The following is an 18,308-nucleotide window of genomic DNA, read 5'->3' as shown; positions in this document are numbered from 1 at the left end:
GGGTTTCGTTGTTGTGATCTGCTTCTTGTACGCATTTGAGTTTGGTTATTTGTTTCTTCTTTGTGTAGAATGTCCCAGAATACTCTCTGTAGGTTTGGGTTTGTGTTCATATAATTGTAAAGCTGAATTTTGTCATGGAAAGTTTTTCTTTCACCATCTATTATGAGGGATACTTTTGCCGGGTATAGTAGTTTGGGTTGGAACCCATAGGTTCTTAGACTTTGGAGAGTTTCATTCCAGGCCCCTCTAGCTTTCAGGGTTTCCATTGAGAAGTCTGAAGTATTTTCTGTTTGGTGTCAATGTTTAGAGTCTTAATGATAATATGTCTTGGAGAGTTTCTCCTTTGGTCCAGCCTCTTTGGAGTTCTGTTGGCTTCTTGTATCTTGATGGGGCTTTCTTTTAAGAGCCTGGGGAAGTTTTCTTCAATTATTTTGTTAAATAAGTTCTCCATGCCTTTGGTCTGAAATTCTTCTCCTTCTGGTATTCCAATGATTCTGATATTAGGATGTTTAAGTGTATCCCACAATTCCCTCATGTTCTGTTTGCAGGAACTTTTGAACTTACTGAAGTTTTTGAACTCTCGAACTGTTTCTTCCACTTTGTCTTCCAGATCAGAGTTTCTATCCTTCAGTTCTCTGACTCTATTCTTGAGAGCCTCTAGAGAGTTTTGGACTTGTTTGATTAAGTTTGCATTTTCTACTACTTTTCTATGTATCATTTCCATCGCTCTGTCAAGCTTCCTTTTCATATCATTTTCTGATTTTCTTGATGATTCTTGGAATTCACCCTTGCACTTCTTTATGTCTTCATTTAGTATGGCCAGCTGTTTTTTAAGGTCCTCTTTTTTTTCACTCTCCCTCAAATCTCTTAGCTCACTTTGAACTTCTAATTTCTTATCTATTAGTTCTAGTTTAGTGATGGCAGCATCCACATGTTTATCGATCCTTTGTTGCTTTCCTGTACGTTCTACCAGTAGGTTGGTCATGGTTGCATTGCTCATAGCTTCAATTTGATGTTATGATCCTAATAACACTTCTATGTTTTGGTTCTATGCATTCATTGCAGAACTAGGTGGTCTAGCTGGGTTTTCTTGCCTTTGATTTTTCATGTTATTTCTTTTGCGCTGTGGCCTGCCCATGACAGTGTATGGGCAGGTAGGTGGGTGGATCAGCCTGGGCTCTAGCACAATGGGAATCTGTGGCAGCCTGGGGCAGGTGCCAAGCAGCCTGGGCTTTGGTTCCCATTTGCTAATGCCGCCTATCTACTGCCTGACAGGGGTGCCAATATTGCCTGAATTCTCAAGCTATAATGCACCAATGCTGCCTGCATTAGAGCTTGGAGAGGGAATGAGGTACCAAGCTCTGAAGCAGCCCATACTCTGGCTGGGAACAGTGGGACCCGGAAACAGTCTGCGCTCCCCCACCACAGGAGAATGTGGGATGGCAGGCATGGAAGACAGGTAGGGGAGGGCACCTGAGCTGGTGCAAGCAAGAGACACAGTCTGGTCTTGTGTGGCAGTTGCTGTGGGACTGGGCTCGCTGAGCAGTAATGTGGGCAAGTGTGCAGAGCAGTTTAAGCTTCCACATGCAGCGATCAGCATGTGATCAGAGCGTGGATGCTGTGTGGCAGTGGTGTGTCGCAATGGCTATTTGGTGTTAGGGGTGGTCTACTTGCCCTCTAGGGGATCCACGATTCCCTGTCTCCCCCCCCCCCCCCGTGCCCTCCCACTGATAAATAGACCCAGAAAACCCTTAATGTCTTTTCTTTCTTTCCCCAGGATTTGCAGTGCAGCCAGGCAGTTGCCATCTTGGCCGGAAATCTTTATTTATTTTTTAAATATTTTTTTAAGCTTAAATTTTTATTAATAATATTGGAACAAATAATATCAATAATTATATAGCTTTTGCAATTTTGAAAGAATTTTCATATACACCAGTTAAACCCTCACAACATCCCTGTGAGGTAGGCAGGATAGTTGTTATTTTCCTATTACTAGTGAGAACAAGGCTCAGAGGTGAAGTAAGGTCACAGAGTTGGTAAATGAAGCCAGGACTAGAACCTAGGCCTTCTGATGTTCTGCCTCCCTGAGAACATTCAAGTAATGACATCCATGCTATATAACTCACATTTCTCCTATGATATTGATTAGATCTGTTTTTAAAAGCTTTTATATCAACTTTCCCTAATGTCCATAAACCCTGAAGCTGTGATGAGACATATTCTGCCTTGTTACTAGACTTTCTCACATGTGTCAAACACCATCCTAAGATGATACTTATGATTTAATTTTGAGATACTTATGAGTAAATTTTGAGGATCCTTGGCTACAAACTTTAAATAATGACAAGAAAATTCTGCTTAAGTTTTCCTATGTTGGGTATGTGAAACTGAACACAAGCCAAACAAAATTGTTCTTTTTATATTCTCAAAAGCTTAGCAATCTTTCTCAATAAGACTATAGGTTTTATATGAATATAAATGGAAAACAGGAAGTTGTTTACTAGGAAACCCATGCAGGGTACACCTAAATGGAGTCACTTGACACATTTTTTTCCCCTTGTTGGCTTTACAGGAGAAGAACTATTAGAGTCAACTGTCACGTTTGATCCTATCTCATGTGTGACACCCTCAGCAGCAAGCTAGAAAAATGATCTGATTAAACCAATAGGAGGATTCCAGCAGTAGTGACAAAGCATGTATGCATGTGGTACAAAGAAAAGTCTTGCTGTTCAGTGGTTTTGTCTAGGTCCAGTGTAAGTTAATTATCAAGGCAGATTTTAAGCTATAGCATCTCTGTTAAATTAACAAATGGAAAATATGGTGGAGCCACCAACTTATATAACTGAATGTCTCTGGCTCCAAACTACCCGTCAAAAGGAGAGTAAGCTCAACAGGCACAATAGGCAAGGGGTAAACCCAATTACTCTGCTATGGAGTAAAACAGCAAATGCAAACCTTCAGGTTCAAGTCAAATTACATAACACCAGGCATGTAGATCATGTTTTTAAAATGTGCAGTGACACTAAGCTGTATTATAAGGAATAGTTTTTTAAATTTCCAGTGATGGCCTTCTAAACTTAAGTGCAATGAGGAGTAAGTATATGGGAGATGGGTACAACAAATGTGTCAAGGTGGTAAGTTTGAGAAGACCAAGAAACAACACAAATATTTCCTAAACTGAAAGGTTTGGTCAAAAAAGTGACTATTTTACCTCATGAAAGAAAATCATGTTTAAATGCAGATTAGACAGGCTATAGAAACTGAAGCCTAAATTTTGCTGTTTGTGATACATGGCACAGAATGGCTTCCAAAAATAGAATTATAGAATAGTGTATGAATGAAACTATTTATGAACAAGTACTTCTATACTTGAATCCTAATTAAAAAACAAAAACCACTTGTACTCATATTAAAGAAACCTAGCAGTTTTAACTAAGGTGAAAAATATTGCAACTACATTTTTCTAAGATAAAACTGAAGATGACCTAGAATGTTCTGGTCCAGCATATGGGCTCAAAAGTGACTACACTTTTTAAATGCATTTAGAATGCACTTTATTCCTTACAGAGTGTCATTGCCATCATTGTCTTCATGTTTTCTCTTCAGTGGGTTTGACTCATTGGCTGTGTTCTGTGATGAAACCATGTTGGTGGTAATAAGAATATTTTTGGGTACAATCATTGAAGGATTCATCAGAACATTTTGAACTGAAGTTGTTGTAGGAACTGGTTTGACAGATGTAGACTGAGAAGATGGGATCTGCACTGCAAATCTTTGGCTTGTCACTGACACTGGAGTTGGAACTTTATTTGGGGAGATACTGTTTGTGGGGGTGCTACAGTAGGAGTAGTAGGTCTGCTACTAACAGCTCCAACATTTAGCCGAGGGATGAGTCTTCCTTGGTTAGGTCCCTTTTTCATTAAGGACTTCAGCCTGTAATTTGGAGCTGTTAGGCAATATCTATCAGGTGGCAGTCTAGGTCCTGAATATGGCTTAATCAGTGGCAATGGGGTTTGATTTTTCTGTCTTGCAATATCCAGTAAAAAAATCTCTTGGAGGAAGAGAGGTAAATGATTGGTCAGCATGACACTGGATTGCCAGTCTCACATCATCTGCATCAACGTTAGGTTTCTTAGCATGACTTGAATAAATTTTTGCATCATCCAGAATTGTAGTGACATATCAGAAAGCAAATTCCAACATTTGATTTATAACCCTTGGCTCATACTCTGTGATTCCCATATCTTTCAGGATCTGTGCCATCACCAGGGCATCCCTCGGAGCGTTCTTGGGAGGCGTCATCTTGCTCAACTCCATGTTATCCAGCCTCTCGTCCGAGATATTTTTATTTATTTATTTGAGAGAGAGACAGAGGCAGAGAAATAGCGATAGGATTGTTAGGACCTCCAGCCACTGCAAACAAACTCCAAATGTTTGTACCATCTTGTGCATCTGGCTTATGTGGGTTCTGGGTAATTGAACCTGGGTCCTTTGGCTTTGCAGGCAAGTGCCTTAACCAATAAGCAATCCCTCCAGCCCCAAAACATTTTTTTTTGCTGTTGGTCATAGGGATTATAAAGTAGTGCCTCATGCCACTCACAGAACCCATGCCATGTCTAACACTGCCCCATACAACTCCCATATCCAGCAGCAAGCTCTTATTAGTTGGAAATTGCCTCAGGTGCTTAAAACATATGGTGGTTCAGCTGAGAGAGAGAGAAAGAGAGATATAGAGGGAAGGAAAGAGAGAGAGAACAAATACTCAGCCTGTAATTAAGTGCCAGCATGCATACTGGCATGTGTGCCTCTTGGCCTGAGCAGGCAGGTGCTGCACTATAGTGCTGCTTCAATGACCATACCACAGCTCTGCCTGAAGAGAGGCAGAGTCTTCCAAGATGAAGTGAGATATAGTACAAGGTATATGAATATTTGATATCATTATGTTTGTCCACCTGGGAAACTGAATTGCCCTTTAACCAAGATTTTCTATGTCCAGACCCAAAGGACTAATGTTCTGGGCCTTTCTTTTAAGAGACTGGGGAAGTTTTGCCATGCAGAAATGTTGACTAAAGCAAAGCAGAGGCAACCACTTCCAGCTCCTTCCCCATCTTCCTTTATAATTTTCTTTTTCCTTATTTCCTTCACCTCCCCAAAACTTGGCAAGCAAGTATACAGCCCAGAATTGCTTAAATGTCCCATATGAAGCCAGAAAGCTGGCAAACAATATATAGTTCACTTTTTCCAATGACTGGGAATCTTTCTTCTATGAGTTGGAACACAGCAGATAGGACATTCCCTGCAGTGCAATGAGGATAGCATAGCCCTGAAGCAAAGCCTCCTCACACTCCACCTTTCTGATCCCACAGAACAGGCCACACTGAGGGGCTAGGGAAAGGTATCCTTTCTGGCAGAACTCTGGTTAGGTTGGCAGCTAAAGGATGAAGCTCAGACATGCCATATGGGAGAACATTTTGCAGAAGTCATTAGCAGGTTGGAATGCCACAATTTTGGATTGTTCACACAGAAGATGGGAGCCTTATAGGTTGGGAGCAAAGCCACAGAGGTACCTTGGATGAGGAGGACTCTGACCACCTTGGACTGTCCTGTGGGTTGGAGGACTTGTTTTCATGAGGGAGAGAGGTGAGGCTTTTATAACAGGAAGCCTTAAGCCTAGGCCTGGGAGACACTTCCCAGGTAGGGAAAAATTAAGATCATGTAGAAATACTATTTAGTGAGCTCACTCCTTGCACAATATCAATTTCTATAAATATCTTTTATATTTTCAGATGATTAAAAATGAAATGACAAAAGTACTAAGAGAAAATGAAAACCACCAGAGGCTGTCACTGAGAGGTAACAACCTCTATCATCCTTAGGGTCTGTGACCTCCTGACCTCTGTGGATGTGGACAGATGAACAGGGCATAGCTTTACAGAAAGGCTTAGTGCTCTGGTTTATATAACTACTTCCTTCAGGGATGTGCAGCTCATACAGTCTCATGTATATTGCAGCTGTGAAAACAGCATATAGAGAGAAGTGGTGATGTTTGACTGTGCTGGGAAGTTTGGGCTTTGCCTGTTCCTACAAGACCTTCTAAATCTGAGTATCCTGAGGGTTCTGGGCTCCCAAGTGGTCCATCAGGAATGTGATCCCAGGTGATTTGCTGTAGTGGAGAGCACTCAGACCTGGCCCTTCCCAGGAGGGACAAGAGGGATGGGAGCAGAGCTGTATATAATCACCTATCCAAGTCTATAACTGTTTATGTGGTACCAGTGGCCTGTGAAACAGGACATTGGACATCAGGAACACTCAAAGCTGGGCTTTGCAGGGCTCAGTCTGGGCTATCTAGTATGTGTAGGGGCCCTTTATCTGGCATGCTGACCTCATGGCAAGAGGCCAAAGTCTACACAGAACTTTAGACTTTCTCTTCGTCCTTACCTTAGTGTATCCTACTGTTTGAGCTTGTTTGCCTAGTTAAGGAACAGTGTAACCCTCTTTATATTGCCAAAGCAATGAGCTAAAATCCAGCCTTGGACTTGGTCACTTCTTTTCTTAAGTGCTTCAGCAGCTTCCTGTCATGTACAGATGAAATCTCTTATCTGAGAAAAGCCTTTCAAGGCCCTTGTGGCCTGGCTCCACCTTCTGTAGACACATCTACCAGTAAAGAGGGCCTATTCCGTGAGCTCCCCAAACCAGGATGCTTCTCACCAACCTTCCATTCTTTTTGGAATGCTCCTTCTTCTTTTTTCTTCTGCTTAATGCACAGTTATACTCTGTCAGGTAAGAAACATATTCACACCTTTTCTGCATGTCTGTAGCGATCCTCTGACAGCAGAGCATGTTTCTATACCCTCCATTAAGCCTGGGACCCTTGACTTTGTCTCTGGGCATATGGTGTGCAGCTTATAGAGTTGGAACCAGCATGCCTATTTGGAATGAGGATGTGGTTAAGTGATACAACCACTATTTCCCAAACTTTTGCCTTGAAAGTTGTGTCATGTGCTCATGGAAGAGAGCTAGGGAAGTTGAGATGACTCTAGTCATCCAAAGGATGAAGTCTTGGTATGTTTTGTTTGCTGCTAGCCACTCCGCTGTTTGTTTTATAGTTCAGTAGGCTTGGAACCTAACTGGCCTTCCAGACAGTGGTGAGTGCACTGTTCAGAGTTCTCTTCTTAGATCAAACCTGACTCAAATTTTGGCTTGCATCTGGCTCCAGCATGTGACCTTGAGAAAATCATTGCACACTTTTTGGTCTTGGTTTCCTTGACCCAAAATAAGCATGGAGTTCCTTGTGTTCTTTTGATAGCTTTTAGCACTGCTATGTATGCTCCTTCTGCTCAAAGAATTGCCTGAGATGGAGAGGGCTAGAGAAATGACAAAGGAGGGAAGCATACACTACTCACCATAGGATGTTCAGTCACAAGTGTGGAAGCCCCATAGGTTTATAAGAGGAGACAATGATAGTTTCACAAGCCAAGACTTCTTTCTGTCCCTCTAATGAGATTTCGTTTTCTCCATCTTTGGGGAATGGTGGGTCAAGACCTTAGTCTTGTGCCAGCTCTTTTACCTTACCCTACCCATGTACTCACTGATCATGTCCCATGTCAGGAGAGCATTCTGAGGTCCTTCAGCCAGAGTTTTGCATCTCTTGGAATCTTTTATAGCAATGCAATAATGTTCAAGAGAGATCTGATAAAAACTGCTGCACTCACATTCAAGCTGCTGATGCTGGCTGAAATACCAGCCTTCCGTTTTAGTTTGAATTATGATCATGTGGTATAGTTATTTCACATCGGTCAAAAACTCTGATTGACACTTATAATGCCATTTAATTTGTTTGAAAATGGGAGATTAAGCAACACATACAGTCCTACAAACAGTTCTTTTCACCACAAGGCAGAACTAATAAAAGATATCCTTGGGGGAAAATGTCTGGAAGTAGCAATCAGTTCCTCGTTTGATAAGCAAGGACATGGCACATAGAGAGAAAATGTTGTGGTTTAAATGGGTCACCCAAAGTTCAACTGTTGGAAACAATCTCAGAAATCATGTGCTAAGGGTATCTAGAGGCCACAATGACAGTTATACAAAGCAAGGATACAGACATCCATCTGTCCCTGTAATAAGTCTTTGGGAGGTAACTGAGAGTAGATGACATTATGTGGATGGGGTCTCCATAACAGTATTACTGACATTAATAATAATAAAGATCCATGCTAGTGCACTAGATCTGCCTTTCTATAAGTACTCTCTGATGTGCACAAGACCCTACCGGACACTAAACAGTTGCCAGCACTATGTTCTTGGTCTTGTAGCCTTGAAAACCACAAGCCCAAACACCTCTTTTTCTTATCAATTATTTGTACTTAGATAATTTGTTATAGTGCTAGAAAACAGACTAAGACAGTGGATTTGTTCATTCCAGACAGTGTGGGTAGGACCCAGCTCTCTAATTTCCAGATCTCTAACCCCCAGCTTAGTGGTCTTCTCTTGACTCTTAAAGGAATATGTTCTACTGCTTTGCATTTGGAGCAGACTCATGAAATAAGCAGATTAATATCTTTTGGGCCTAACTCTTGGGCAGCAGAAAGGAGTTATGCCAAAGTCTGACCACTTTTCAGGTTGATGGAGATGTTCTCAAGTCTTCTGCTATGAATGTTCTGAGGGAACACATCCTATGGGTGGGCATTGCCACCTTCTATTTCTTAGTGCTCTTGAGATTGTGGATATAGTAAGCTATATGTGAGACCACGGTGAGTCCTGAGTCCTTTAAAAAAGAAATGCCTACCAAATATAGAAGTGACCAGAACAACAAGTGTACCAACAAGAGGCTGACTGGAGCATAACCATGTTCTGTTCATTTGACAGACAAACTTATGTGATGGGTGGATGCAGAAGGTAGTGTGGGCAGAAGACAATGAGGATTCTGTTGTTACCAGGCACTATACACAAAAGAAATTGTGTCCAGACCTGAAGGAAAAGTCAGGGAAGATTTTGGATGTATAAAGAAGTTAAAGGCAAGATCCAGGCATGGTGCACATCTTTAATCCCAGCACTTGGGAGGGAAGGCAGAGGTCGGAGGATTCTAAGTTTGAGGCCATTTTGAGACTACATAGTGAATTCCAGACTAGCCTGAGCTAAAGTGAGACCCTACCTTGAAAAACGAAAACAGCAGCAGCAACAACAACAATAAAAAACAGAAAGAAGTTAAAGGCATGGAATGGTCTGTTTGCAGTATACATTAATATTACAGTGTCCCAGAAGGAGCTATGATTGCTGATTGGGTAGATTAAAGAAGAAACAGGAGCATGGAAATTAAGAATTTCAGTAGAGGTGCCAAGACTAGCATTCAGGCCAAGGATATAGCCTGGCCAAAACACAGAGGGGGCTATGCCTACAACAGGCTTGGAGGGTATAAAGATGTGGTCTCCTGGGTCAGGAGACTGGAATTTGTATGGGTATAAGGCAGATGTGGGCAATTATTGGGAATGAAGGCTGGGGCCTGCCACCTGAATAGATCCTGAGTCCATTCAATCCCTGGGGACCTAGAATTGCTACAGAGTTCCACTCAGATCTCTAGCTCTGGCTTAGTTCTGAGAAGAGTGGGGTTAAAAAAGAGGAAAGTGTCTAGACCCCAGTTTGGTATTTGACTCTCTACTCTGTGAGGCCATATAAATGGAAAATCTTTGAGAATCAGAGATAAGATGTGACTTGGGCCCTGACTGGGAGCCCCTTCCTCAGCTTCAGATGGAGAAGCATCTCTGGGCAAGAGTACTGGTGTAAGAAGCTATTCAAGTGCCAACAACTTGCCATTAGCTTGTTCTGCTGGCTTGGGTCAGGGAAGTTGGCCTGGAAAGTACTCGTTGGGGGCCAGTTTGCAGGGAGCTACTGAAGCCTGGAGCCAGCTGAGGAAATAACCACAGTGTAGGGGCAGCTCAGCTTAGAGGGAAGAGGACAAGTGTTTATCAAGTGCTTGCTTGGAGCCAGGTGGAACAATCTGAATAAGTTATTTTATCCTGATGCTTATTACAAACTCTCTGATTTGTCCCTGTTTTAAAGGCATTTTTACTGATGGTAGAGAGGTTAAGTGGCTTAAATAGCTAATGAATAAAAGAAATGAGCTTTGAATTTAGGTACCTGCCTTTAAATTTTAATTTTATATGTGTCCTCTTTCTCTCTCCAGATCTTTTGCTGACCATTTAAGCCCAAGAACTCAAAGGAAATCCACTTTGAGTCATAGGCAACCTGGAAAATTTTCCAGGGCATGATTTGAACTAAGCCATTTCTTTACCCCAGCCCTCCAGGCCTCTTCGTGCTGGTTCATTTTGATTTGAAGAGATGCTTTCTATCATACTGTCTAGACATGTAGGTCACTGCTGTTGTCCTTTCTTTCTCCACTCAGCCACCAAACTAAATGTCAGGTGGCTTTCCTAGGAGACTCAGCCACTGCCTCTTGTCCTGTATGAAGCTTTCCTTGTACTTTCCTCTGAGGAGTGACTGCTGGTGGGAGTTCTGTGCATCAGAAATCGAATATGTGAAACTTTGGAAAAAGTAGGGAAAACTACAATATGGTGGTTCCCTCTCCCTTGGACATTCATGTATAAGGTTTGTTCTGACTGCCTTCTGTGCTCCTTAATGTGATTTTTCCCCCCTGCTTATGGCAAACTACCCCCATATCCCAAAGAGACTCCCTGTGGGGTCTCCTGAGGATGGACAGGAACCTGAAGGTGCAATAGAGTAACTATTCAAAAGGCATAGAGTAACTATTCAAAAGGTGACTCCTAGCCTGGTGTGGTGGCACACACCTCAATCCCAGAACTCAGGAGGCAGAGATAGGAGGATTGCTGTGAATTCAAGGCCACCCTGAGACTACATAGTGAATTCTAGGTCAGTCTGGCCTACAGAGTGAGACTATACTGTTAAAAAAACAAAAAAGAAAAGAAAAAGAAAAAGAAAAAAGGTGACTCCTGGCTAGGTAAAGAGGAAAGCCTATGGTACTCCACCCTACTGGGCTTCCTTCCTGAGGTTAGTCTGGTCTGCACCCCACTCAGCTTCCCTTGGCAAAAGACTTGAGAGGGGCTTGACAGATGCTTTCATTTTGATGATGCACTTTATGGTTTAGTGGCACACTGGCAAGGATTCAAGCAGAAAGGATGGCATGAGTAAGATATTTATAGTTTTCAAGAAAAGGAGAGTATGAGAGAGGGCCAAGGACTGAAGGAGGAGGAGAAAGCTGGAGGAAAGTGAGGAGAGGGGAAGAAACAGACATGGAATAGCTCTGAAGGCAAGTTAGCAGGGGTGCTCACATACTTGTCTGGTGCTTTTTGCAGCTGTGTTCTGGTAATTTAGTCTGGGGAGAGAAAGAAGAATTAAAGGAGAGAAAGAGGAATGCAATGGGGAAGAGAGAGGAAGGAACTTCATAATGAGAATGCAAAGGACCTAAATAATCACTTGCTCCTTGTAGGATTCTGACTTCTGCTCTCAGGAGATCCCATGACACGATTGGGTCTAAGATTTAGAGATGAAGCAATCCAGAGCCACCGAACTTGCACTTGCCTCTTCCACTTGAACTTCATGGCTCAGAGCCAAAGACTGAATTGTTTAGAGGGATTTTTTTTTTTTTTATCGTCAGCTTCCATACTTACAGACAACAATGATAATTCCCTCCCCTCCCCCACTTTCCCCTTCACAAACTCACACTCCATTATATATTCCCTTCCTCTCTCTGTTAGTCTCTCTTTTATTTGGGCCAGGGAAGTCTGTCTTCTCTTGGGAGAGAGATCTACTAGGTCTCTCTGATTAACAGCTTATTGTGTACGTAAACCACATCCTGGTATAGGGAATTTCAGGCCAGCACCAAGGTGGAAAAGAAAAGAAAAGAAAAGAAAAAGACAGAGAAGAAAGAGAAACAGGGAAAACTTGAGGTATTTAGAGCTACAAATTTTCCCCTTTATGACTCCCTTCATTCAGTCCCATAAGATTTGGTAGGTTGTGTTTTCATTATCATTCAAATCTAGGCATTTTACAATTTCTTTTTTTTTTTTAATTTCTTCCATGACCCATTCATTGTTTAGAAGTGTGTTGTTGAACTAGTGGTGTTCTTGATGTGTTTCTTGTTGTTAATTTCTAGCTTTAAAACATTGTGATCTGAAATGATGCAGGAAGTTACTTCAATTTTCCTGACTTTATGAAGGCACACTTTGCAGCCTAATATATGGTCAATTTTGGAGAATAGTCCATGGGCTGCTGAGAAAAATGTGAATTATGTAGAGTTGGGATGGGAAGTTCTGTAGATATCCTTTAGGTCTAGTTGATCTATGATGTTGTTGAGCTCTATGATTTCCCTGTTGATTTTCTGTTTGGATGATCTGTCTATTGATGTAGTGGAGTATTGAAGGCCTTGACTATGATGGTGTAGGTGCTTATTTCTGTTTTATTGTTGAGTAGATTTTGTTTTATAAATTGTAGTGCACCTGTGCTTGTTGCATATATATGTTTATGATTGTGATGTGTTCTTTTGGATCATTCCCTTGATGAGTAAGAAATGACCTTCTTTGTCCTTTGTGATTGCTTTTAGTTTGAAGTATATTTTATCAGATATTGATATAGCAATACCCACTAGTTTTTTATTTCTCATTTGCTTGGGATATCATCTTCCATCATTTCACTCTGAGGAGGGGTCTATCTTTAGTGGTGAGGTGGGTTTCTTGAAGACAGCAGATAGAAGGGTCCAGTTTTTTTGATCCATCTTGTTAACCTGTGTCTTTTGATGTGTGAGTTAAGACCATTAATATTTAAGGCTATTACTATCAGGTTCTATTTAATCCCTGTCATGATAAGGTGTTTCATGGGATTTGGTGCTTTCTTGTGTTGTGTACTATTTTAAGCCTAGTTTATTTTGGTTATTGTGATCTTCTTCTTGTTGGATCTTGACATTGGTTGTTTGAGTGGTCTGTGTGGAGTATTCCCTCAATTATTCTCTGTAGGTTGGGCTTTGTGTTCATATAATCATAGACTTGGCTTTTTTCATGGAAAGTTTTTCTTTCACCATCTATTTTGAGGGATACTTTTGCATGGTAAAGTAGTTTGGGTTGTAAGCCATAATTTTTCAGACTTTGAAGTGCTTCATCCCAGGCTCTTCTGGCTTTCCAGGTTTCCATTGAGAAATCTGATATAATTCTGATGGAATTGCCCTTGTATGTTGTGAATTTTTTCTCTCTTGTTGCTTTTAACACTCTTTCTTTGGTTTCATTGTAAAGAATTTTAACTATGTTGTGTCTTGAAAAGTTTCTTCCTTGGTCCTGTCTGTTTGGTGTTCTGAGGGCTTCTTGTATCTTGATGGGCCTCTCTTTTGCAAGATGTGAAAATTTTTCCTCAATAATTTTGTCTAGTATGTCTGTATGCCACTGGTCTGGATTTCCTCTCCTTCTGGTATACCCATGATCTGGATGTTTGATTGTTTTAGAGTATCCTACAGTTCCTTCATATTCTTTTCACTTGACTCTTTGAAGTTAGCAAAGTTTTTGGCCTCCTGATCAATTCCTTCTGTCTATCTTCCAGGTCAGAAGTTCTGTCTTCCACATGAGTAACTCTGTTGAAGAGTGGTTATAGAAAGGCTTTTATAAGCTCTATTTGATTTTTTTCTTTTGTGCTATTTTGTATCTTGTGCATCTTTATTTTGAGGTATGATTTCAATTTGAGTTCTGATTTTCTTTTTTCTTTTGGTTTTTCAAGGTAGGGTCTCACTCTAGCCCCAGCTGACCTGGCATTCACTATGGAGTCTCAGGGTGGCCTTGAACTCACAGTGATCCTCCTACCTCTGCCTCCTGAGTGCTGGGATTAAAGGCGTGCGCCACCATGCCCGGCTGTATTCTGATTTTCTTGATGCTTCCTGTAGTTAATTCTTGCATTTGATTAAGTTCTCATTAAGCTTAATTAATGGATTGTTGAAGTCTTCCGTTTCTTGACTTACTTTTAATTTATTCATATGTCTTTGGAGGGCTCTAACATCTTCTTCAATCAAATTAAGCCTACTGTCAAAAGCTGAATGCTCTAGGAAATGATTCTGTTCAATTTCTTTGATAGAATTGTTGGTTCTTTGATAGTTTGCTTCAATTTCAGTGATTTTTTTTTGATCAGGGTCTCATTGGTTGTTGTATTTTCATTTTGGTAATGACTTTCTGTTGATTTCTCTATGATTTCATTGGAGGCTTCCATAGTAGGACTAAGAATTCTTGAGAGGCATCTCTTAGTTTTCTAACTTTTGAGCAGGGAAGACAGACCCAGGGGGTGGGAGCAGCCCAGAAATGGGTCTGGCCTACTCACTTCAGACTGCCATACCTCCCCACACACTGTCTATGCAGAGAACTCAGCTTGAGGCAAATTTCTGTGTGGACAATTGCAGTGTAAGCAGTCCTACCCTTCCTTTGGCTCTTACATTCTGTCTGTAACCTCTTTCACTATGGACCCTGAGCCTTGGAAGGTGTGATGAGATGTTTTAAGTTCTGAATATTCTAGAGGGATAATTTTTCACCTCATACTGGGTCAGTTGTTTCCATGGAATGTTTTCCTATTTGGGGGTGTCAGAATGAAGATACCATAGCATCTTCATTTCAGAGACCAAAGAAATGGGAATTGTTCCTGCTTGTTCTAGGGCTGAGCCATCTCTTTCCTTCCCCTCTGTGGCATGGCCTCCTTGTAATTCACCTATTGCAGGAAGCCTTTATTGGAGCTCCCATGCCAGCTTTACCATTGCACTTTCCAGTATCACTGTCTTAGGACTGACTTGCTTTCTTGTTTATTAACTCATTTAAATGAATATGCACCTATCTGTAGCAACCAGTCTTCCCTGGTCTTTAGGCTGGTTTAAGATAAGGAGTTTGGGGGGGCTGTAATGAGATCTTGTTAATCTCCTTACCAGAAAAATGCACTCATTATTTATTGTGTTGAGGTTCTCCTTCCCTTAATGGCTTATTCCCCCATCGGGTAGGGGCTAAGACTTTGGTAAAGATATTCACTATATAAGACAAAGTCCCCTTATAGCAGCAATGACCACTGGAATTGTTCCCTTGATTATTTATTGCTTGGACTTTCACAGAGGAATTCAACCACATTTGCTATCAAGTTTCAATATCAAGACTCCCTCCTGTGACATGTGAGTATAGTAATCTTTCACAGTGAAAGATTCAGGTTATACTCCATAAGAAAAACCCAAATGTCAAGAATTGCTTGCCACTGGTATATTTATTGCAGAAATGGTTTCAAAACAGTCTCAGAGGAAATGGTGGTTGCTCTATTTAGAATATATTCAGAACATTGTCAGGCTGAAGGCAGTGGTGGGCTAGACAGACTGACCCTTGAAACTCTGATTTTATAACATTTTTTTTTTTATCTCTAGCTGAGTACAGATCACCCCCTTTACTTCACACTGTACTAAAGATCTGAGACATTGTCTCTTCCATGATAGAGCATGAATACATCTATTATGAGAACTAATTTATATAATTTGAAATTGCATGCAATTAAAAATGAAATTAAGTAGGTTCATAAAGTCTGACCTAATAAGCATGCTTGTGGAAGTGCTGGCTCAGACCCTGGTTGAGGTTTAGAGATGCAGCAGAGGAAGTGCCCAGTTGTGAAGTATGGAAAGGAAGTTCTATAATTCTCTTCTACTTCTGTGCTCTTTGCAAAATGGGTATGAGCAGAGGTACTGTGCTACTAGTGCAGGGAAGCTTCTGTCCTCTGTAGATTGTAACCAACTAAGCCTATGTCATCTCTGAGATCTATCTGGGACTGGAAGGGTGCGAGGCCACAACTCCAGTATGTCTCACTCAATGTGCCAAGCATTGACCTTGATGCCCCATTCTTTACTGCTTCTGTGACCCCGAGAGAGTAGGCACAGAGACATTGTGCTATCATACAGGTCACAATGATAGACACTGTTTTTCTTACTTCTTTCTACATATCTAGAAAAAGTTAATAGAGGAATCTTGCTTGACTTCAGAAAGAGTTGAATGGGGTTCAGTGTCAATATAGTCATGTCTCATTCCATGAGGGAATGGATCTAACCTTCCCCTACCAAAAATATTAAAATATCTGGATGTTCAAGTCTTTAAGTAAAATGGCTCAGTATTTTACTATAACTTATGAACATCCTTCTGTGCACTTGTAATTATCTCTAGCTCACTGATAATTCCTAAAATAGCATAAATGTTATGGAAATAGTTATTATATCATTTAGGGAATAGTGACAAAGGAGAAAATGTCTGTACATGTTAAATACAAGTGCAATTTACCCAAATTATTTTCTATTCTAAGTTGGATAATCCACTGATGGAGAACTAGTGGATATAGAGAGCTGACTGTGTATTTTACAAGTATGTATACATACCTATTCTAAAAAGACTTGAGGAGGCTGAGAGAATGAAAACTCTTTGCATGTGACCAAGCAAACCCAGAGTATGTATGGAGAAGCAGAACACAGGCAAACTGGCTTGTGGAAGCAGTTGAGAACCTGCCTGAACTAGCAGATAGCTTTGTAGTAGAACAATCCAGAGGAGATGCTAGTCAAAAGAGTGAGGAGGGATAACAAAGGAGGGACTCGGGCACTCATGTAAAGAGAAAGCCAGCTACTTTACCACAAAGGGCCAAAGTTGAAAATTGGGGTGGTTTGTATTTAGAGTTGCATCTAAATGTTCTTACATGATTGATTCTTTAAATACATCTCTAAATTATGCATTTTGTATAAATGAAGCTTCCTTTATTTGTACTTAGTTAATTGCCTTGATTATGTTTGGAAAATAAATAATCTTAAATAGTATTTTTAAACATTTGCTTAGTTGTAAGGAAGTTTTTTTGCTTTTATATGGAAAAGTATATTCAAAGCCAAAGAGGGTAATGGAACTATGAATCACATTATTGTTGTATAGGTTACTTTCTCTTTGTTGTGTCCAAACATCTGTTAAGAAGCAATTTAAGGAAGAAAAGTATTCATTTTGGCTTACAGTTTGAAGTTACAATACATAATTGTGGGAAAGACATGGTGTCAGGAGCTTGAGGCACCTGGTCATATTCAGCCCATAGTGAGTAAGGAGAGAGTAATGGGTCCTGCTGTTCAGGTTGCTTTTTTTTTTCTTTTATTGAGTCTGGACCCTTAATCCATGAAATGGTGTCACCTAGATTTAGGGAGAGTCCTCCCATCTCAATTATCCTAACCTAGAAAATTCATACCAGATACCACAGAGGCTTGTTTCCATGATTTTAAATCTTGTCAAGTTGAAAACCAGAGATTAACTATCATAGTCATGTTTATTGGAAGCCTAGTGTACTTCACAGTAAATGTTACAGTGATGACATCTAACATGAAAAGGCTCCCATTGAGGTATGGTCACCAAATGCCTGATGCCCTGTGGACAGTTGTTCACCTACCAACTCTGTTACCTCTTTCTTGTTTTAATCAGAAATATACTATCATATGTGCAGGAATGTGCTTAAAGGAAGTTCAATCTTGGCAATAGTCACATTTCTCTCATTCACCATTGGGTACACTACATAGGGTGAATAAGTTCTGGACACAATTTTGACCAATGCCATGAAAGAAATGAAGTAGGAGGTATCTGAGAGATTTCTTCAAAGGGGACAAAAGAAGAGGTTACCTCTGTTCTGGATGTGTCACAACTGGATGTGAACCCAGAACAGTGGACCTACTGTGACCATGGGAAGCCATGAGGGCAGTATGAGGCAGATCAACATAAGGAGGGTGGCAGCTTAGGGTCATTCAATCAAAAAATCTCTAAATTACCTCTCTGAGACTGCTTGTGTTTTGGTATAATACTGAATATTATAATTGCAATTATATAATTTATATATATCTATACATTAATACTCTAAGGCAGTAACTTTATGAAGTATTGTTATATTCATTATAATTATGTAGAAATTGATACTCATAGTAGATCCCATAACTTGCTACAGAGCTAGTAAGTTACAGAGAAGCACTCAGGTCATCAGAGCCACTGCATTGGTCCATTATACTACCTGATAAAATTGACAGTGGCTACCTGAGGATTAACAAAGGAGAAAGCATTCTCTGGAAGATTAGTCTCAAATAAACTCCCACCAGGACTGGATCACATCATAGCAGAAACCAGGTTCTGCCATTTATGCTTCTTCTAGCCAGAGAGGTGACAGCATATTTGATTGCAAAGGATAACTACAGAAACATGTGACTTCACCTCAGTGGATCACATGGTCCCACTGATTGTTTGATTCCACCAAGATTCCAAAGTAATCAGGACATAGCTGGTTTA

At 40.7% G+C, this 18,308-nt stretch overlaps 1 pseudogene; it reads right to left on the bottom strand.

Moving 5' to 3' along the window:
* Positions 1–3,561: 3,561 nt before the first annotated feature.
* Positions 3,562–4,317, bottom strand: LOC101614900 (annotated as a pseudogene).
* Positions 4,318–18,308: the final 13,991 nt, after the last annotated feature.

This window comes from Jaculus jaculus, chromosome 3, assembly GCF_020740685.1.
Source record: "Jaculus jaculus isolate mJacJac1 chromosome 3, mJacJac1.mat.Y.cur, whole genome shotgun sequence".
In the NCBI taxonomy this organism is placed as follows: domain Eukaryota; kingdom Metazoa; phylum Chordata; class Mammalia; order Rodentia; family Dipodidae; genus Jaculus; species Jaculus jaculus.
Note: the sequence above shows the minus strand (reverse complement) of the source record. Positions and strands in the feature narration are given on the sequence as shown.